Source organism: Adiantum capillus-veneris, chromosome 16 (assembly GCF_014529385.1).
Source record: "Adiantum capillus-veneris isolate H3 chromosome 16, ASM1452938v2, whole genome shotgun sequence".
Taxonomy (NCBI): domain Eukaryota; kingdom Viridiplantae; phylum Streptophyta; class Polypodiopsida; order Polypodiales; family Pteridaceae; genus Adiantum; species Adiantum capillus-veneris.
This window is the reverse complement of record NC_140946.1, coordinates 57,568,837-57,592,054: the sequence shown is the minus strand read 5'-3', so window position 1 is coordinate 57,592,054 and position 23,218 is coordinate 57,568,837. Positions and strand designations below refer to the sequence as shown.

Below are 23,218 nucleotides of genomic sequence, written 5' to 3'. Positions count from 1 at the left end.
GGAAATGCTTATGTTGAAACTACTAACTTCACATGTATCTTTCTTAACAAAACCCATTTGGTTTCTTTACTCATTTTCTAGGATTTTCCTTCGCTCAAAAATTATAGCTCGCCATACGATAAGACTCTCTTTAAATAAAACCAATTATACAATCACGGTAAAATTGTAACCTCAATATGTCCTACCAAGGTATCATCCTTTTTAGCATGGGCCAAGATTCTCAAGTATTTCAAGACATAGTTGAAGTAAAAAAGTTGACTTTTAAAAAATTTAGCATTGTGAGGACCAAAACTTATCTATGGGGGTGGTTTCAAGTTTTATCATTGTGTTACATTTGTTGTAAACCAGAATGATTGAGCAGCCCTCACTCCAGGTTTTTGTTTACTAAGAATCAAAACAATTTGAATAAAAAATGCCCTAGGTTTTTACTCACCCAGCTATCAATAAGTTACAAATAATTGAATGTTGCACTACGCTAGCTATCAATAAGTTACAATTATTGCAGACTAGCAAGGCCAAGAGTTAACCATAGAAGGCTTTTTCTTTGTGTTTAAAATACACCAGTGTAGCAATTTACAACCAGTAATTAACCCATGATTTGCATACTTACTCAACTAACTTAAAAAGGGAGTATAACTATTTAAACACTAGTGATGCAACAATTTCCCAAACGACGACAATCACAAAGCTATGAAAGAGCTAGAACACAACAACAAAGATGACAGTTAGTGAAAAAAGAACCTAATAAGTAGTAAGTTTTTCTATAATGTCCATGATGACAAAGTTGTTTATCAACAGAGATAAATTACTGACCCTCACTCAAACACTTTTTTAAAAAAAACAGTAATGCAAGGCTATAGATATCCATATACATATGACCATAGACAAGTTACCTTATGCGACCATATATATATATATATATATATATATATTGCCAAATTTGTCTTGCACAATTCCGCATCCATTGCTTCATGTCCGTCGATGAAAGAAACCTAGGGCTTTCATGGCTCTCTACCTTGTCGGGGGGACATATCTTGCGACTAGAGCCCTGTGCCTATTTGGCACAAATATCGTGAGATGCCCGCCACATAGGTGATCGTGTGTAGGACAAAGCACTCACTCCGCATTTTCTAGAAGCAACCTAGACCATTACCAAGCACAACACGCCTTGCATCAATGCTCTCTGCCCCGCATCGAAGTCCCATCGTGGATTTGCATTCCTTGGCCAATTTTGCTCCAAACATAGCGCAAAGCATGAGCGTGAAAAGATCATGTTGAGTCTTGTTTTTAAAGGGGGTTGCACGAACAACATGGACGTGCAGGTAGGTTGATTTTGTCAGCCCGAGTGGATGATCGTTCTGCCTCTTGCTACTGCTATTTATGCCATTACCACCTCTCCTGGAGCCATGAGCGGGTAGACGCTAGTGCTACTGCTATTCATGCCATTACCACCTCTCTTGGAGCCATGAGCGGCCAGACAACCTCCTTGCCTAGCATGTATGTGAAATGCTTGAGATTGACTCGTGCTTCTACATTGCTTGGCCAATGTATGTGACATGTTTGCTTTGAATATGAATAGCCCCTGTCATGTGCGCATTGCCTCTCTCTTTCTCTACCCATCTGGAGTTTTGCCATGCGACAAATACGAATGTCAGGGCTTTTTTGCCTTTGCCCATTTGGTGGTTGCCTTACACTGGTGTGCCACCACATGCAGGCACGTCCGATCGCTGCTTCCAACAGAGGTAGTGATGGCATGAGTAGCAGTAGCAATGGCAGAGGCAAGCTTTTCATCGCTCCTCCTCTGTTGTCTCATAGCTGGAGACGAGCTTGAGCCTTGTGACGTTCATGTGTAGCTAGCTAACTGGCAGTTTTCAAGCGTGGCATCGGGTCTTCAAACCTTTCCCAATTTGGATTCTCTAGTAAGCGTGCTTTATATATATTTTCTCTAGTAAGCATGTAGTGTCGTGGCACAGGACTGGTATCCTAGATAAGAGAAGGCCCAACAAATGTAGTTGATATTGATAGATAAAGCTGATCAAAGCATCGGTGACCCGCTTTCTCCTCAGTGTAAGTTTCGCATGAACTGAGCAAAGAAGTCCACATATCTATCGAGGGCTGACACGGGGAACTATTGAGAAACTCGCCTGCCTCTCGTACATGTCCGGATCGAGCATACAGATCATTAAATGCCCAAGTTTCTCTCATCATTTGAAAATTGAAAATGCTCTTGACCCTTGTGTACAAGACTGGCACGGCTGCAAGCCGCAAGCAAACACAAGAATCTGGCTTTACACCCTCTTTTTGCATTTCTTCAAAAGCTTCTACAGGAGAGTTGGTGGTGGTCCATGCCTGGCCTACATACATGTCCACTAAAACATTTCCAGCAAAAGAATTTTCCCTGCTTAATTAGATTTGGGTGCATTTCTCGATTGTACCTGTGTTCGCACAGAAACGAATGTGATGACCTCCGGATGTACGCCATCTACCCACATCTGCTCCAAACACTGCAATGCTTCCATAGTCAGCATGCACCACATTCCTCGCAGGTATCCGCTTCTGGCTTCATGGCTACATAGACACGTTGATGACCTGTTTTTGAAAGCTCAATATGCATATCTTGGGCGGTTTCTGCATCTTTTGAGTAAAGCAAGGATGGTGAAGCTGCAAGGGTTCGAACACCCTTTCCGCCTGTAAATTCGGCCACAAAGCCTTAAGTTAAAGGCATCAGGAAGGCTTCCGCTGCAATCTACAAATGTGCAAATGTGCATGTGTGCCAATGCCTTCATCCGCCAGGTCCCTTCATCTCTGCATTTGCTAAGGAGGCCAGGTTCCCTGCATCTCTGCATTTGCAATAGAGAGGAAGCTCTGCCATGGCCCCTTCCTTGCATCTGCGATTGCTGCGCTCAAGGTATGTAGTTTGAAGAAGAAGAAAGGAAAAGGTGTAGGGGGGCGACGAATACGCGCTTTGTAAAGGAAGGAAAAGGTTGTTTGGAGGGCTGAGGTCTGTAGGAGCGGGGGCGGGAGGTTGATCGGGGGCTACACGAGGGCTGCGTTATCCCTCCACTGCCGGGAGAGGGGAGTCTTCGTCGCTCCGTTGCCGGCCTACACGCGGTCCCCCCCACTTCAAGGAAGGCAGACACCTCCCCCTACGAGGAGAAGCCGTGCCTCCACTCCAAGCTTGGAGACGGGCGCGCCACAGAATGTGCGGAATCCCCGGACCTGTCCGCCGCAGGCTCCTCCATCCGAGGACCCAGCCCAAACCCCTCCACTTCCGTGGATTACAGGCGACATTTCACCCGGGATGATTAGAATGACTGGCCCCTTGCACCCTATGAACCTTAGAGCTATGCAAAGTCGCCTCATATGTGGGATAATCATATGCTCCCAGTTCATCCCGCGTAAATGTGAATATGGTCCCCCCACGAATAAAGAAACCCTCAAGCATGAAGAACATAAAAAAGCATTTGCATTATCTACTCTTCGAAAAACTGGTATGCAAACCCTCGTGACATGCACATGGGGAGCCCCAAGAATTTCACACGCCTTTTGTTGCTCCTTTTGGGTCCTGGCAAGAGTTATCCATTACAAGTTTTCATCACACCATGATATGATATAGACTATTGCTCATCGATTTAGCAAAATCGCATATTTGAAGAAAGCGCCGATTGTACCACAAGATACCATCAAAATTGTGTTTGTTCATCATGGTTTCTTTATAAATGACCACTTTTAAAAGAGAGATTCACGCTTTTGTAATCGACTTTTGGCTAGTTGTTGTCCAACTTAAGCGATGCGAACTCTCGAATTTACTTCTGCTTTCCGTCCTAAAAGGAAGGTCAAAATGCGGCCACACTAATAGCACAACCTTAGACTTCCTTCTATGGTATACGATTGATTGTTAGCAAAATCAGGATAAGCACCTATCTTATTGCACTTTGCTTATAACAACATTCCAAGAGGACGGGCAATTAACACATATTGGAAATCTTGGCCTAGTCCTTGATACCTATAGAATATGTCCATATTATAGCCGACTCCTCTCTAAGGTGACTAAGTCAAGTCAAAGGATGCGAGCACAATACACTAATCGGTTGTATGCGCAATGAGTCCGTACCATCCCAAATAATATATTCGGGGTAAGAGTGCACTTAGAGGCACATAGCACAAACAAGGCACATGCTTGTATATATGTACCATCCCAAATAATATAACCGAGAGGAGGTGGTGGAAGTATAAATACGGGGTCTACCAATGATACAACATGGCCCACTCACAATGGGGGATTTGTCCCATCCAGCTTGTTTTGCATCACATAGGCTCATCTAATAATCTAGAGAAGGAGAAGTAGAAGCTACAAGAACTAGATTCTTTGATTTTAAACCTGGCTCTTTCTGTCCTATTTCTAGTTGCGTGCAATCTATTCAGTATCTCGCCTACTAGTGATTCATAATACGTGTTGGAATTAGGGTTCCAGGAAAACACACATAGCTTGGAGAAGACGGGTAATGCACCTCAATGTGCTTTGTGCCAGCATGAAAAACTGGGTTCCTCGCAATTATTAATATGCTTTGACTGTCAGTGTAGATAGTATTGGCAGTATCCTGTCCAACGCTTATATATCCCATGACACAAAAGACAAGATGCAAAAATTTCATCACCAAAACTGAGATCATGAACTATACATCTGTCATCCACAAATTTGACTATAAGTCCAAGTCTAGCAAGTGCAGATATAGAAAAAAGATTCTTCTTGATCCCAGGTACATAAAGTGCATCAACAAGAGTGAAAGAACTACCATTAGCAGCACTAAGCACAATCTTTCCAACCCCCTGAACAGGATAAGAGGCATTGTTGGCACAAGTGACTGAATTCCCATGAGGGACAGACTCAAGAGGGGTGAATAATTCACGATGTGAGGTAATGTGCTTTTAGCACCACTTTTGAAATACTACACATGTGAATCTGCAACAACTAACATCATGCATGCATGATGGACAACAGTATTGTAAGTGCACTTTGCACTAAAGGCCCATTCTGCATCAACATCAGCATCAGAGTCTCCTTTCACAGAAGACTCAACAATGGTTGCATTTGTAGTGGAACCAACATTTGCAGTGGAACCACCCTCTTTCTTCTTAGCCTCTTTGGCCTTGAACTTAGGACACTGCTTTATCAAGTGATCATTATCTTTACAATAATGGCAACACATCTTCTTTTTGCCCTTATCACCAGAATTTCCACACGAATTGTTGCCAGTAGAAGCATTAGGAACAGGTGATTTTCCACTCGTAGAACAACCATAAGAAGTGGTTGCTTTGTTGCTACCACCCTTTCTTTAAGAAGCAATAAAAGCGTGTTCAACTACATGCTATCTACTCCTGCTTTTTTTGAAAATTGACTCTTGAAACAGCGATGTGCACAATGCATCAAACTTGACAACTTCAGAATTTCCTGGGGTCATAAGTCTCCAAGTACTAGCAAAAGTCTGGTAAGAATCTGGTAAGGCATCAAGAATAGTCTGCACAAGGGAATTGTCTGAAATGACTTCACCTGCAAAAATAAGTTTCTCATTGATATCCTTGACACCAGCAAGGAAAGTGTCCACATGCATAATCTTCAACTCCAGATCTTTATGTAGCAATGCACTATTAGCCTCATGGCAACTTGCATAAAGACCAAACAGATATTCCAAGCCTGTTTTGAAAATTTCGTTGAACGAATGTGAGGATTAATAGTGCACTTCACAGACAACGCAATCAATGCATGAGCCTGCACATCCTTTACATCCCAACGAGCTTGTTCTATCGTAGGCAAAACAACTCTTACAGCAAGACCTTCCACAACCTCAATATCGACTACATCCTCAGAACCAAGGCGTACAGCAATGCCCTGCACAATATTCCAAATGGCCCTTTGACACAAGAACATGTTCATCATCTAAGCCCACATAGGGTAATTGTTCCCATCCAATCTGTCCTCAGCAGCAAACATCTTGAACACATCTGTGTTGTTGTCAGCCATGGAAAATTCTTGCACTTGATGTGAAAATTTCCCGAAATGAGGAGAAACTGAGTGAGACCAGCACGTGCTATATAGCACAACCCGCAGTAGGCTATATGGGACAAAATGATAAAATTCCATGTGCAAACCTGACTGTAGTGGAAACGGAGGCTGAAATGAGCCCGAATAAAAAATATGAGCAGACTTAGATTTACGAGCTCTCCCAAAATTTTTGCTGAACTGCGAACGCTCACCAAAGCTCACTGAAATCGGAGAAAGTGAGCAGGCGTATGCTGGAGCTGCTCTGGTGACTAAGCTCGGGAGGACGCAACCTTCTCTAATACCAATTGTTGGAATTAGGGCTGCAAGAAAACACACACAGCTTGGAGAAGACGAAGGAAGCTCAAGGCACACAATAGAGAGTGTATTACTTAGGGTAAGCTAGATAGTCCTAGAGTGATGGGCATATATACAATGCACGAGGGAAAAAACCTCCTAGAGAGGGAAAAAATGCCCCGACGGTCCTAGTGTGTTCACACAACACTACCACATGTATATGGTAACAATACCTACATATTTTTCATTTTTTCAACTTTTTAACTCAACATGTTTGACCAATTACTTTGCAACACTAGTAAACTAAAACTTGGCATCAATCAACACTAGAGGTGACCACTAGAAACATAGGAGGGGCATGATCCTTTATGATTATGTATCCTGGGGAAGAATTGTGCCACATCCTTGCCATACTTATAGATGATCATTCTCTTATTTTTGCACTTAGGCACTAGTCCAACGAACTCAGTAGCCAATGAGATGATCCATCATGTACATAAGGTAGTGCCCACCATGAAGCCCATTTACGTGCAGAGATATGTACTCTTGTTCGAGAAGAGGTATCGCATGGATTTTTATCCACTCACAATCGCCCGTATAAGCATCGGTATGCACGTCAAAATTTGCATCCGTATAGGCGTTGGTATATGTATCTAAATAATCATCAATATTATAAATTTTGATTTTTTTCAAAAAATTGGGTCTCCCTCAGTTTTAGCAATGCATATACCAATGCCTGCCAACAACATTGGTAATTTGGCATTGGTAATGAATTGATCTCTTATGGTGTTTTGAAAGTAAAAAATAGGTCAAATCAAGTGAATGTTGAAACCCTTTCATGGGGGAAATGACTCTGGACCTCATTTCTAGAAATATTTTGTCTTCTCCAATAATAGCTCTGGAAGCATCTACTTCTATGTGTACAAGACCGAAGCTGTTAGGGATGATGACTCTATGAGGTTGGGATGATGAGATAAATTTGAGGTGCGAGATGAGGATGAGGAGCAATCCACACTTCTTGCTAAAGAGAATGGTAGGTTGGGGGTCATTAAACTTGACAAGGCTGTTGTAGGATTGTTTGTTACTCTAGCAAACAAGCCTGCAACAAAGTCACCTACTGCTCCTATATTAGAGGTGCCTCCTATAGAATGTAAGTCTCAAGTGAAATGTGTTGTGTCTAAGAAGAGCAAGGGTGTAAAGGAGAAGAGTGGAAAGGATGATGAGGAATAGTGATGAGGATGGTGAGAAACACGACAATGATCATCATGATGATGGTGATTTAGATTTTGATGAAGAGTATGAATCTATTGAGAAGTCATCTGAGGAAGAGTAGATTAATCTCACCATGAAGAAGAGGCCTGCTCCCATACACTAATTGCCAATGCAAGCAAGAAAGCCAAGGTGTACACACCAACAAGAAAAGCTGAGCCTAAAACACCATACATTCCCGCTTCTACACCAAGGTAGCAATAGAGTGGCTAGAAGGATCAATCTACTAACAAGACACTTGAGAAGGAAAATATTAACACACATATATCTCCAAAGAAACTTGGTCCGTTTTTTTGCCAGCCATGTAGCACAAATTTCAACTTTGAGAGTGCTCTAATTGTTATGTCTCTATCATAGGAGAGGAAGTCTAGTCTATGACACCGTTGAGATGGATCTCCAGTGTTCGACTGGACGTAGTGTGAATCCTGACCTGTGTCACTGATCTTTTTTATAAAAGGAGGCTAAGGCCTCATTTGTAGTTATCAACCCCCGCTGTTGTGGTAGAGTACCAATGGTTATCCCGTGAGGCTAGGAGTGCATGATGTCACCTTGAGGAGGTGAGACCGGGTGGTATGGGATGCCCGATATTACAAATGCACGCCTATATCCTCAAACGTTGGCCCGCCTACATCCTCAAATGTTGGACCCAACAAGGGGTTTCTATTGGTGGAATTTTAATTCATGCTCCATGATATGAATAAGAGGTGAAAGGCAAATACCTAGTATGGTGTCTTGTTTTTTGATTCTTTTTTATGTTGTTCTCTTTGTATTTTGTGATTATTCAATCAATAATTTTTCTAAATTTATTTTGATTTAATGAATCAAAGTAGTGAAAAAGTGTTGGGAAGATTTCAAGAAACAAACCGTGGTATTGGAGCTTTTAAAAACGCTCCGAACTGTGTGTAGAATCAAAGAAGAGTGCTTCTTGTGGACAAATCAAATAACTTTGGCATGAATACTCTCAAGAAGATCGCTTTTGGAAGGCTCTCTCTTTGCTAAAGATGCAAGAACAACAAGCTTCCTCATCTCAATAGTTTCAATCATAAGAACGAGCAACCTATTTCAAAGAAAAGGATGCAAACAATTGAAGAAGATCAACAAAGACAATTCATGCATCACTCACACTCATAAGGAGCAATCACAAAGTGTTGAAAATCAGCCTCAAAGTCGATCAAAGAGCCTATAATCATCAATGAAACAAGGAATTTATCTCTCAATTGCTTCTATTCATCATTTTGGATTGTTCAAAGGCTTTGCATATTCAATGGAGGTCTCCGTGGAATTGTCTAGTTCATCCAACATACACAGATCTCATCTTATTCATTTTCTTACACTCTTTTTTTTCTTTTTTTGATTTTGACTCTTGCATAAATTTTGGATTTAAATCTATATTTTAACTTTTATTTTTCTTGAGTTAACCAATTATGACCACCCAAAATTCTCTTGTTATTGATCAAATCGTTGATGTGCTTATTGAAGAGCTTGAAAGGGAATGTGTTGCACATACTCTCTTTCAAAAAAATCTCAAGAAGTTACAAAAGCAGAGTTCCCACAAGTGCAATGATGAAAATGACAACAACGATAAGTGGCTTATCAAAGTGATTAATCATACTTTGGATGCTTAAATCAAGACAAAACAAAACAAGATCTCTAAAAAAACATTTACTCTTGTAGATTATGATAGAAGAAAGGATGCTCATGTACTTGTCTCTTGGTTGTCATCCTTGGATGAGTACCAAGAGAAAAGGATGATGGAAGAAAGGATACTCATGTGCTTCTCTCTTATTTTTCATCTTTGGGTGACTACTTTCGAGGAGAAAAGTTCAGTGAACAACACAAAAAGAAAGTGTCTAGCAAACCAAATGACAACACATGCTTCTCTTTGGTTGAATGTGGCTCGCAAAAAACACAAACAACCACAAACTTGGAAGAAATTTCAAAAAGAATGGTAATGAAGTACTTTCTCCCTTCTCAATACAAAAAGAGAGAGCTAGACATACTTGGAATACTCTTCAATATAGGACATGTAAATCTCCCTCACAATACACAGAGAGATTTTGGAAAATGAACAATACGTGAATGAGGTTTTTCCCTTTGAACATTGTAAAAGGTGATTGCTTTTTACTGTTGTCATGATCTTTTTGTCTTTGTTAGAGGGCCCGCTAACAAAGATGTCTTTGAGTTTCATAGATATTTGGATATGTGCATTGCACTTACCTTTTTTATTTCCTCTTTTTAGGATATTATGATGAGTAGTGGAAAGTTTCCTCTAAGGACTTTACTTGATTCATCAACAGATATCGTGTGGAGATCTGCCTTGTCTCCACACAAATTTTGAAGATTCCTAGTTTTTTATATTTTCCACAACTAAGGGTAGTCGTTTCCCTATCATGGTGGACTATTGATCATAATTACTACTTTTGGACATTTTATTAATTTTGCTTATGTTTTATTCTCAAAAGACATTCAAAAGAAGAAGCAGTCTAAATAGAAATCTTCTTCACCTACTATTCTTAGAGTTTAAGTGAAAAGCAACCACTTCTATTTTTGGATACATGTATGACAAGAGAAAGAGAATCCCAAAAAAATTGTGTCTTCGCGCACACCCCACTTTTTCAGTAGGAACCAGCTTCTTGGCTCTTCACGAGAAAGACGGGTGCTCTGAGAGCATCCTAACCAAAGAACATGATGTTTTATACCCCTTTCAAAGGGCATACACTCTCTTAATTGAATGGTTCTTGCTCTCTTACCTTTCATACATATTTATCGTATTGTAATTCATGCTCCATGAGATGAACAAAGAGGCAGAAGGGAAATACCCAATCATATTGATTGATGGGGATGGTTGGTGCCTACAAAGTTGTGTTGAAAGTGTTGGAAATATTGCAGGAAGCCAACAAATTTTGTTTGTTTTTCAAATCCATTAGGGAAAATCTAGACTCTCAAAGGGGCCCCATAAGGGGCAACCTGGTGAAGTACATAAACGCTTTGTCAAAACCCTATCAACCAACATATCATTGGAAATATCTTAGAGAGTAGGTTCTAAATCCCTAAACCCCGGAAAATTTGGAGTTGATTTGTATAATCTATGGCCTCCCCACTAAAGATGAAATGTGGGACCCAGATTCCATTTATAAGACGGAGTTGTCACATCAAAAAATAGAATCTTCTAAATTATAAGGAATCTCATGGCATGCTATATATCAATGAATAGATCTCGATGAGTACATTCTAAATTTAAAAGGTCCAACAAGTTTTTATTTCATTTGTAAAAAATTTACCGTACGCCATTTTGGACAAGAGGTAGAAAGTCAAAGTCCCTATAGGCCCCATTTGAGAGTAAAATTCCCTAATGATTGAAACTATTTTTTACACAAAACTCAAAAAAATACCAATTTTTCTCATTGTGTAGTTGCAAGGAGCCCGGTTTTTCATGCTCACACAAAGCACATTGAGGTGCATTGTCACTATGTCAGTCAGAGAGAGACTCTCAGCAAGAGAGATCAATTTGGCTTGTGTGCTAGCACATGATAACCTTGCAAATCTTTTCACAAAGGCATTGTCCCGTGAAAAATTCGAAGCTTTTTGCAAAGATTTGGGCTGACTCCCCTTTGTGGACTGATCATAACCTCACGGCATGGCACTTCCCTATACTCTATGTGCTAGCTCTTGTTCATCGCATCACTCCCAAGGGGGATTAGTTACTTTACATATGTGGTAGCGATGTGTGTGAACACTCTTAGGACTATGGGGGAATTTTTACCCTCACTAGGAGTTTTTTCCCCCCATGCATTGTATATACACCCATCACTCTAGGGCCAACTTATCTTTCATTGTTGTGAACTAAGAAATCCTACTCTTTGTTGTGTGCCTTGAGCTTCTTTGTCTTGTCCAAGCTGTGTGTGCTTCCTTGCAACCCCATTTCCAATAGGTTCTCACAAAGGGGATTTCCCTGCAAAAATGTTCAATCCAATTTGGCATCAGCATATCCATAATTAAAAACGTTGAAGAGGGAAAAACATGGAAAAAGAGACAAGGCCCTATGGCCTCGCTAACAATGAACGAAAAAAATTTTTCTCTGATAAATATTCTCAAGTGTGCCTCAGGACATGGAGTGTCTGTCGTAGATGTCAAACTCAAGATTGAAAAAATACGTATGACTAGGCACACACTTTTCACAAATGGATTTCTAGGCAAAAGTTGGTGGGATAAGCGTCATCCTCAATTGGTGTTCAAAGTTTCAAAAGGTCTTGATCATTCAAGGGTGACAAGGTCCTAACAAGAAATAGTAAAATCTCTACATCACAATTTGGCGTAATTGTATGCAGATAACAAATATCCACCTGTGAACATATGAATGTAGAGGAGAGAGTTTGAAGGCTCTCATGATAAAGGCATGAGAAACCTTTCTTGAAAAGGAGCAAAGGTTGTTTACGAAATTACATGTGATTCTATAGAGTGGATGATTGTTCTTTGTTGAGTGAATGCATCATGTCAAGCAATCCCATGTCAATACATCTTCAAAGGCAATAAAATGAAGGACAATTACATTGAAGATTGAGAACTAGGAGAAACCATGGCAATGCAAAGAAAATCATGGATGACAGATGAAATTCTCCAAGCATGGCTAAATCACTTCAAAAGTGCATCCATGTAAGAGATGGGCTTTGAAAATTGACATTTGTTGATATTAGATGGGCTAGTAGTTTATGGAGGACTAGTTTTTGGTCGTGGCAAGGTACATGTGGAGTACACGTGAAGCCTTCTTTCCTATGCAAACATATAAAAAAGGAAGCCCCCATCACAATACCAAAAGTGAATACACAAGTTACAATAGAAAGGAAGAGATTAACCAGCCTTGAAGCGACAAAATCTCCCATCCTAAAGAAGTTCTTATCCAGCCTTGAAGACAAAAAACCTCATGTTCAAAAGGAGAAGTTGTCATTCAAGGAGTACGAGCATTTCCTTCTAGACATTCAAGACAATTGTCCCTTAAAGAAGTAGGTTTCTGATTATTACCCTATTCATTTCAATTCACATGTATTTTCAATCATGTTATCCATCTTTTTTAGATTCTCATCATGTTTATCACCCTTTTTAAAGATTCATGTGTATGTTCCATCATGTGAATGATCTTTGTAGGAATAGAAACAAGTTTGGTTATGTAGTCCATCAAGTTCATGTGTAAACCTAATCTAATAGAAGCCATTGAATTCCTATTCACAAGAGAAGATTAGGGAATGAAACTATAAACCCATCTTTGAGCATCGTGAATCGATTGAGGAAACATGAAGCCAAATTCAAGCACAAGGCCCATGAGCACACTTGGGGCCAAAGCTATGATCGTATTCTCAAGCATAGGATTTGCAAGCGAGTTGCGAGCATAACTATGGATGAAAGCATGAATCTTTGCTCAAGGATAGCAACCGTGAGCATATTTGGAGATGAAAACATGAATCCAGCTTCAAGTACAAGACCTGTCACATGTAAAAAATAAGCAGGAATACTTGATCTACTTCATGTTCCAAGTTTGTGTGCACCAACCTCAATGATAAGCAATTGTAGACTACATCAATAGCATGGTTCTCACATTAGCCCAATATGTGGAGAGCATAAAGGCTTAACCTACAAATAAAGAGGATATTGTAAAGGAAAAAGAAGAGTGCAAACTAGAGAAGAAGAAGAAGAGACTCCAAGTTCCCTTGCTGAGAAGGAGTAAAGACAAATAAAAGATTGCAGCACAAGCAAATAAAACACCCTATTTGTGCAAAAACTAGCAAGTTGAGCACTTGTTTTGATACAGAAGATGAGGGTGATCTTATAGCTCTCTCAATTTCAAAGGAATTTTTATGCCTATACCGATGCCACCTGCAAAACAAACCTACGGGTTTATTTTTGCATTTTTGCCCCATTTTTCTCTTCTCCTCCTTGATCCTCCATCATAAAATCTAATATCAAACCAACACAAATGATTTTCTCATATTAAACTGATCATTTAATGTGTGAGAATAAACGGGAAGAAAAAGGGTTAGAATATGGAAATGTGCTCATGGATCTATCTCAACACAGAGCCAAGGTTCAAGGGGTCCAAATGAGAGATGGTCTGCCAAAGAGCAAGGCTAGCTAATGGAGCTAAAAGACCTTAGGGTTAGCTTCATTAAAGACCTCCAAAGGTTAGTGTTAAAATTACTTTGACCTTAGGCAACCCTCAAGCTAGGGTTGTGCTTGAGGGGAGAACTCGGCCAAAATTGAGGTGCTTGTCGTGCTTGCTGACTAAGGTGATTGAGGTGCTTAATGACTAAGGTGCTAAGGTTTTCCATGACTAAGGTGCTTAAGGGGTTCAAGGTGTTCCCAAAAATCAAAGAAGCTTCCTACTCAAGGGGGAGCCCTCATTGGAGGAGCATGAGAGAGAACACACACACCCTCACACAAGGCAAGCTTGGTCTAAAGTAGCAACAAGGACTCTTGTTAAGTTCCTATCCATGTTGCCCTCATGGTGTGCCTAAAGCCTATTGGTTGGCCTCTCAAGGAGTCCAATGATAATTTAGCTAATTTAATTAATTGTTTATGCATTTATGAGGTCCTCTCCTTTAAAGGGGAAAGGGGGACACTTGTCCCAAGGCTAGCATGGTTGCTCGATTGAACTAAAGCATGTGATTAACTAAGCTTGTAGGGGTCCAATCAATTTCTCTCATGAGCTAGAAGGGAGGGTTGACCAAGGAAGCTAGGGGCTAGCTTGGGTATACTCTCCCACACACACACACACACTCTCTCTCTCATTGTGTGAGGTGCAAAGTGCAAGAGCTCCATCTCCTTCTCTAAGATTGTTGAGAAGTTGAGAGCCTACACCAACACTCTTGGCTATGGAATGAAAATCCAACCAAGAGCCATGCTTCAATGCTTAAGATTGACATCTTCTCCATCTTCATTACTATGCTACTATGCTATGCTAAGCACGAAGAGTGATGATAAGTGAGGAACTATTTCTTGCTCCTATGAATCCTTCTTCTTCCTCTTCCCTAACCTCATTCCCCGCTAGCTCTCTCCACCTTGGAAGGTGTTTGAGGCCTTGGGAGGACTGAGGCCGAGGATGGTTAATGATTTTACAAGATTATGTTATGTTCGTGATGCATGAAAAGATTTCTATCTTCATTGCATCACCTAGGTCACAAGGAACACAAAGATTGTATTGTACCAAGTCTCTCTTGATGGGAGAATCTATAATACAAAATCCTACTGGAGGGCGGACTGCCGGCTCCACATAAATCCGGTCCTCAACTATTGTTTATGTTCTCTAATTCTCTCTTCTACAAAAGTATTGTTCATGCCAAGTTAATTAAATCTAATGGTTATGTTGCTACCACTAATTAAGTTCACCCTCTATGTTCTCATATTTGTCTCATGAAAATGCTCACTCTAATTCTCTTAATTCCGCTATTCTCAAAGTTCATAGGCCATTTCCATTATAATGGTATCAAAGCTATTGGTTTCTCTTTTCTTGCTTAAGAAGAGAGGTCCTTAAGTTGTCCATGAAAGGTTGGACATGTTCATTGCAATAGGGTAAGTGGGACAAGGATCTATTATCTTGGTTGAGAAGGACTAACTTGGGATACACCATTGGGAACTATAGTCTTAATAATGGAGTCTCTCAGGGCTTGCCTTTGGCTTAACCATTATTGAGCTATGGGCAAGCTCAACAAGAACCATAATCAATCAAGCAATGTTAGACCGTCTCCACTAGTCTTTGCAATCAATAGTGTCTAAACCACGGGTATGGTTGCTTGAGAAATTATTTTCAAAGGTAAAGAAGAGTAGTGAATAAGTTTTATGAGGGTACCAAAGCACACAATAATTTATACATAAGTTTAATTAGCATGGCTGACAATAACCAATAGAGTAGAATGAATATTGATGACTTTGATTTTTCACATGAAGGTGCTAATGATGATGCCCCCATGTTTGTTAATTATCGTTTTAGGTTGCAACAAGCTATGGGCAACCTTGCTTTGCAAGCCGAAGTTACTCAACAATGTCGTGCTTATGGGATTTCCCTTCCTCTCCAAGAGGAGAGAGAGATTAGGAGGACTCTTGAAGAGACCCCCAAAAGAAGATTCTCTCCCATAAGAGAGGAATCAAAAGAACAAGAAATAAGTGAATCCCTAAGTTCCTCTGAAAATGTGGCTCCATGAAGATGAAAGTCTAGATGATCTTTGTTAGAAGCTGGACACACCCCACGGCATCTAACTACTCGGCGGACTATTATTTTTGTAATTATTCATTCATTGAGGAAAACCCGATTTTTCACCTTGTAAATATTGGGACTTACAGAAGTTTCCAGATTGTATCCCAGTTTTGATAGTTAGATTGAGTAGATGGTTGATTTTGGAACTTTAGGGTTTGAGAAGTTGTAAGGTATATATACCACTTTTTGACCTTAATGAAAAAACTCGCGTGCCAGAGCCTTTTTGCTATGCATAACCCTTTGCAACAAGTCGAGCCTTATGGCGATCGATCTCACCATCCGGCTTTCGTTTCAACTTGTAAACCCACTGTGTACCAATGACCTTTTTTCTAGGAGGCAAACCACATAAAGTCCATCTGTCATTTTCCATAAGTGCATCATATTCCGATTGCGTGGCAGCCATCCAATTTTTTGAATTCTGTGCTTCATCAAAAGACAGAGGTTACTCAATAGCATGTAAGCTAGACACAGCCAAGGCATAACAATCTGATGCATAAAATGCAGGGCCAGAGCCTGAACGAGTACGACTAGACAAAGGTGCATCCAATTTACTGTCACGCAATGTATGCACCAGACATTTTGACATACCTCTAGGCTGCTCATTTTCAACCCTTTTCTCATCAAGTACATAATGTATATTTGCCATCAGTAATAGGTTGATATGTAACACAGTTTTAAAAACCCCCATTGGTTGTACATTTGCCTCATTGGAATTTACATTCAAACTTCCACCACTGAAAAGAGGCAACAAAGTGTCATAAATGTCCTGTGAGCTTACATTATTGTCTCTAGTACATGACAGCAAGGGATGAACAGAATCTTCCACAAACACTACATCCCGTGAAAACAAAATACGCTTTGTTTGCGGATGATATAACCTGTAACCTTTGCTTTCAGCACTATAACCAACAAAAATACATTTGACAGCCTTATCATCCAATTTTCTGTGTTGTGCTTGTGGCACAAAAGCATATGCCAAACAACCAAAAACACGCATGTGCTCAATAGAAGGCTTTCTATGATGCCATGCTTCATATGGAGTAATAGATTGCAAAGCTTTTGTAGGACACCTAATAAGTACATAAGTGGCACACATGATGTCCTCAAGCCAACAAGAAGGCGGAAAAGCTTGACTTTTGACCATACATCGTGCCATTTCCCTAAGTGACCTGTTTTCCTCTCAGCAACACCATTTGGATGAGGCGTATAAGGCACTGTACATTGGTGTTTTATTCCACGACTAGCTAGAAATGCATTGAGTTCATGAGACATATACTCCCCCCCTCGATCGGAATGGAGGGTGCCCATAGTACATTTCGAGACATTTTCAGCCATAGCCAGGAATTGTTTGAAGCACATAAAAACTTTGGACTTCGCATTAAGCGGAAATACCCATGCATGCTTGGAGTAATCATCAATGAAAGTCATGAAGTAAAGGTAATTGCCCAAGGGCGGAGTTTGCATGGCCCACCACCACAACACTATGCACAAGCTGCAATCTGCATGTGGCCCTAATTGAACCATCCTTTGGAAACTTCGAACGCTGCATCTTACTCAAAATACAGCCTTCACAAACATGTTTGACAGGTTTCAAGAGGCGGCAAAGAAGGAACCATTTCAGATTTTTGCAAACGCAGCAAACTGACAAAATTCAGATGAAGAAAACATGCATGCCAAAGTTTTGCATCTGAAATAGCCCTTGAATTTGCAACTGCATTTGCAAAATTTTGTCCACACTTGTCATACAAAGTGAGCTTATACAGCCCATGACACAAAAGACCAGAGGCAAAAATTTCATGAACTATACATCCGTCATCCACAAATTTGACTATAAGTCCAAGTCTAGCAAGTGCAGATACAGACAAAAGATTCTTCTTGATCCTAGGTACATAAAGTGCAAGAAAGAACTACCATTAGCAGCAGTAAGCACAATCTTTCCAACCCCCTGAACCGGATAAGAGGCATTGTTGGCACAGGTGACTGAATTCCCATGAGGGACAGACTCGAGAGAGGTAAAAAATTCACGATGTGAGATAATGTACTTTTTGCACCACTTTCGAAATACTACACATGTGAATCTGCAACAACTAACATGCATGCATCATGGACAACAGTATTGTAAGTGCACTTTGTACTAACGGCCCATTCTGCATCAACATCAGCATCACAGTCTCCTTTCATAGAAGAATCAACAATGGTTGCATTTATAGTGGAACCAGCATTTGCAGTGGAACCACCCTCTTTCTTCTTAGCCTCTTTGGCCTTCAACTTAGGACACTGCTTTATCAAGTGATCATTAGCTTTACAATAATGGCAACGCATCTTCTTTTTGCCCTTATCACCAGAATTTCCACACGAATTGCTGCCAATAGAAGCATTAGGAACGGGTGATTTTCCACTCGTAGAAGAACCATTAGAAGTGGTTGCATTGTTGCTACCGCCCTTTCTTTAAGAAGCAATAAAAGCCTGTTCAACTCCACGCTGTCTACTCCTATTTTTTCTGGAAATTAACTCTTGCAACAGCAATGTGCACAATGCATCGAACTTGACAACTTCAGGATTTCCTTGGGTCATAAGTCTCCAAGTACTAGCAAAAGTCTCGTAAGAATCTGGTAAGGCATCAAGAATAGTCTGCACAAGGGAACTGTCTGAAATGACTTCACCTACGGAAATAAGTTGCTCGTTGATATCCTTGAAACCAGCAAGGAAAGTGTCCACATGCAATAATCTTTGACTCCAGCTCTTTACGCATCAATGAAATATTAGCCTCATTGCGACTTGCATAAAGACCAACCAAAATATTCCAAGCATGTTCTAGAAAAATTTCGTTGAACGAATTTGAGGAGTAAATAGTGCATTTCACAGACAACGCAATCAATGCATGAGCCTGCACATCCTTTACATCCCAACGAGCTTGTTCTATCGTAGGCAAAACAACTCTTACAACAGCTATCCTTGCAGCAAGACCTGCCACATCCTAAGAACCAAGGCGTACATCAATTCCTTGCACAATATTTCAAATGGACCTTTGACACAAGGACATGTTCATCATGTAAGCCCACATAGGGTAATTGTTCCCATCCAATCTGTCCTCAACAGCAAACATCTTGAACACATCTGTGTTGTTGTCAGCCATGGAAAATGCCTGCACTTGATGTAAAAATTGCCCGAAATTAGGAGAAACTGAGTGAGACTAGCACATGTTATATAGCACAACCCGCAGTAGACTATATGGGACCTGTTATACAGTATTTGGCACTGACAAAAATTATGCACAAAATGATAAAATTCCCTGTGCAAACCTAACTGTAGTAGAAACGGAGGCTGAAATGAGCCCGAATCAAAAATCTGAGCAGACTTAGCTTTACGAGCTATCCCAAAATTTTTGTGGAATTGTGAACGCTCACCAAAGCTCACTGAAATCGGAGAAAGTGAGCAGGCATATGCTGGAGCCGCTGGCGACTAAGCTCAGGAGGACGCAACCTTCTCTGATACCAATTGTTGAAATTAGGACTGCAGGAAAACACACACAGCTTGGAGAAGACAAAGGAAGCTCAAGGCACACAATAGAGAGTGTATTAGTTAGTGTAAGATAGATAGTCCTAGAGTGATAGGCGTATATACAATGCACGAGGAAAAAAACCTCCTAGAGAGGGAAAAATGCCCCGGCAGTCCTAGTGTGTTCACACACATCACTACCACATGTATATGGTAACAATACCTACATATTTTCCATTTTTGCAACTTTTTAATCAACATGTTTGACCAATTACTTTGCAACACTAGTAAACTAAAATTTGGCACCAATCAACACTAGAGGTGACCACTAGAAACATAGGAGGGGCGTGATCCTTTATGATTATGTATCTTGGGGAAGAATTGTGCCACATCCTTGCCATACTTATAGATGATCATTCTCTTATTTTTCCACTTAGGCACTAGTCCAATGAACTCAGTAGCCAATGAGATGATCCATCATGTACATAAGGTAGTGCCCACCATGAAGCCCATTTACGTGCAGAGATATGTACTCTTGTTCGAGAAGAGGTATCGCATGGATTTTTATCCACTCAAAATCGTCCGTATAAGCATCGGTATGCACGTCAAAATTTGCATCCGTATAGGCGTTGGTATATGTATCTAAAGAAGCATCAATATTATAAATTTTGAATTTTTTCAAAAAATTGGGTCTCCCTTTTGGACCTCATTTTCTATAAATATTTTGTGTTCTCCCATAATATCTCTGGAAGCATCTACTTCTATGTGTACAAGTCCGAAGCTGTTAGGGATGATGACTCTATGAGGTTCGGATGATGAGTTGAATTTGAGATGCGAGATGAGGATGAGGAGGAATCCACACTTCTTGCTAAAGAGAATGGTAGGTTGGGGGTAAACTTGACAAGGCTGTTGTAGGCTTGTTTGCTACTCTAGCAAACAAGCCTGCAGCAAAATCCCCTACTGCTCCCATATTAGAGGTGCCTCCTATAGAATGTAAGTCTAAAGTGAAATGTGTTGTGTCTAAGAAGAGCAAGGGTGTAAAGGAGAAGAGTAGAGAGGATGATGAGGAATAGTGATGAGGATGGTGAGAAAACACAACAATGATGAGCATGATGATGGTGTGATTTAGATTTTGATGAAGAGTATGACTCTATTGAGGAAGAGTAGATTAACCTCACCATGAAGAAGAGGCCTGCTCCCATACACTTATTGCCAAATCAAGAAAGAAAGCCAAGGTGTACACACCAACAAGAAAGGCTGAGCCTAAAACTCCATACATTCCCGCTTCTACACCAAGGTAGAAATAGAGTGGCTAGAAGGATCAATCTACTAACAAGACACTTGAGAAGGAAAATATTAACACACATATATCTCCAAAGAAACTAGGTCTATTTTTTTGCCAGCCATGTAGAAAAAATTCAAGTTTGAGAGTGCTCTAATTGTTATGTCTCTATCATAGGAGAGGAAGTCTAGTCTATGACACCGTTGAGATGGATCTCCAGTGTCCGACTGGACGTAGTGTGAATCGTGACCTGTGTGACTGAACTTTTTTTATAAAAGGAGGCTAAGGCCTCATTTGTAGTTATCAACCCCCGCTCTTGTGGTAGAGTACCAATGGTTAACCTGTGAGGCTAGGAGTGCATGAGGTCACCTTGAGGGGCTGAGACCGGGTGGTATGGGATGCCCGATATTACAAATGCACGCCTACATCCTCAAACGTTGGCCTACCTACATCCTCAAATGTTGGCCCCAACAAGAGGTTGCTATTGGTGGAATTGTAATTCATGCTCCATGATATGAATAAAGAGGTGAAAGGCAAATACCTAGTATGGTGTCTTGTTTTTTGATTCTTGTTTATATTGTTCTCTTTGTATTTTGTGATTATTCAATCAATAATTTTCCTAAATTTATTTTGATTTAATGAATCAAAGTAGTGAAAAAGTGTTGGGAAAATTTCAAGAAGCAAACAGTGGTCTTGGAGCTTTTAAAAACGCTCTGAACAGTGTGTAGAATCAAAGAAGAGTGCTTCTTGTGGACAAATAAAATAACTATGGCATGAATACTGTCAAGAAGATCACTTTTGGAAGGCTCTCTCTTTGCTAAAGATGCAAGACAACAGTCTTCCTCATCTCAATAGTTTCAATCATAAGTATGAGCAACATATTTCAAAGAAAAGGATGCAAACAATTGAAGAAGATCAACAAAGGCAATTCATGCATCACTCACACTCATAAGGAGCAATCACAAAGTGTTGAAAATCAGCCTCAAAGTCAATCAAAGTGCCTATTATCATCAATGAAACAAGAAAATTCTCTCTCAATTGCTTCTATTCATCATTTTGGATTGTTCAAAGGCTTTGCATATTCAATGGAGGTCTCCTTGGAAATTTTCTAGTTCATCCAACATACACAGATCTCATCTTATTCATTTTCTTATATTCTTTTTTTTCTTCTTGTAATTTTGACTCTTGCATAAATTTTGGATTTAAATCTATATTTTAACTTTTATTTTTCTTGAGTTAACCAATTATGACCACCCAAAATTCTCTTGTTATGGATCAAATCATTGATGTGTTTATTGAAGTGTCTAAAAAGTAATGTGTTGCACATACTCTCTTTCAAAAAAATCTCAAGAAGTTACAAAAGCAGAGTTCCCACAAGTGCAATGATGAAAATTACAACAAAGATAAGTGGCTTATCAAAGTGACCAATCATACTTTGGATGCTCAAATAAAGACAAAATTAACAAAACAAGATCTCTAAAAAAACATTTACTCTTGTAAATTATGATAGAAGAAAGGATGCTCATTTACTTGTCTCCTAGTTGTCATCCTTGGATGAGTACCAAGAGAAATTATGATAGAAGAAAGGATGCTCATGTACTTGTCTCATGGTTGTCATCCTTGGATGAGTACCAAGAGAAAAGGATGATGGCAGAAAGGATGCTCATGTGCTTCTCTCTTATTTTTCATCCTTGGGTGACTACTTTCAAGGAGAAAAGTTCAGTGAATAACACAAAAATCAAGTGTCTAGCAAACCAAATGACAAAACATGCTTCTCTTTGGTTGAATGTGGCTCGCAAAAAACACAAACAACCACAAACTTGGACGAAATTTCAAAAAGAATGGTAATGAAGTACTTTCTCCCTTCTCAATACAAAAAGAGAGAGCTAGACATACTTAGGATACTCTTCAATATAGGACATGTAAATATCCCTCACAATACACAGAGAGATTTTGGCAAATGAGCAATACTTGAATGAGGTATTGCTCATTCAAGTAAAAGGTGATTGCTTTTCATTGTTGTCATGATCTTTTTGTCTTTGTTAGAGGGCCCGCTAACAAAGATGTCTTTGAGTTTCATAGATATTTGGATATGTGCATTGCACTTACCTTTTTTATTTCCTCTTTTTAGGATATTATGATGAGTAGTGGAAAGTTTCCTCTAAGGACAAGGTCCTAAGAAGAAATAGTAAAATCTCTACATCACAATTTGGCATAATTGTATGCAGATAACAAATATCCACCTTTCAACATATGAATGTAGAGGAGAGAGTTTGAAGGCTCGCATGAGAAACCTTGCATGAAAAGGAGGAAAGGTTGTTTACAAAATTACATGTGATTCTAAAGAGTGGATGATTGTTCTTTGTTGAGTGAATGCATCAGGTCAAGCAATCCCATGTTAATACATCTTCAAAGGCAATAAAATGAAGGACAATTACATTGAAAATTGAGAACTAGGAGAAACCATGGCAATGCAAAGAAAATCATGGATGACAGATGAACTTCTCCAAGCATGGCTAAATCACTTCAAAAGTGCATCCATGTAAGAGATGGGCTTTGAAAAATGACATTTGTTGATATTAGATGGGCT

The 23,218-nt window shown here is 39.9% G+C and overlaps 1 non-coding gene and 1 pseudogene across 1 annotated transcript; one reads left to right on the top strand and one right to left on the bottom strand.

Annotated features, from left to right (window-relative positions):
- Positions 1–2,991: 2,991 nt before the first annotated feature.
- LOC147439102 (signal recognition particle RNA) lies at positions 2,992–3,301 on the bottom strand. Its single transcript, XR_015184684.1, has one exon.
- Positions 3,302–7,092: 3,791 nt separating this feature from the next.
- On the top strand, positions 7,093–7,963 carry LOC147439101 (uncharacterized; annotated as a pseudogene).
- Positions 7,964–23,218: the final 15,255 nt, after the last annotated feature.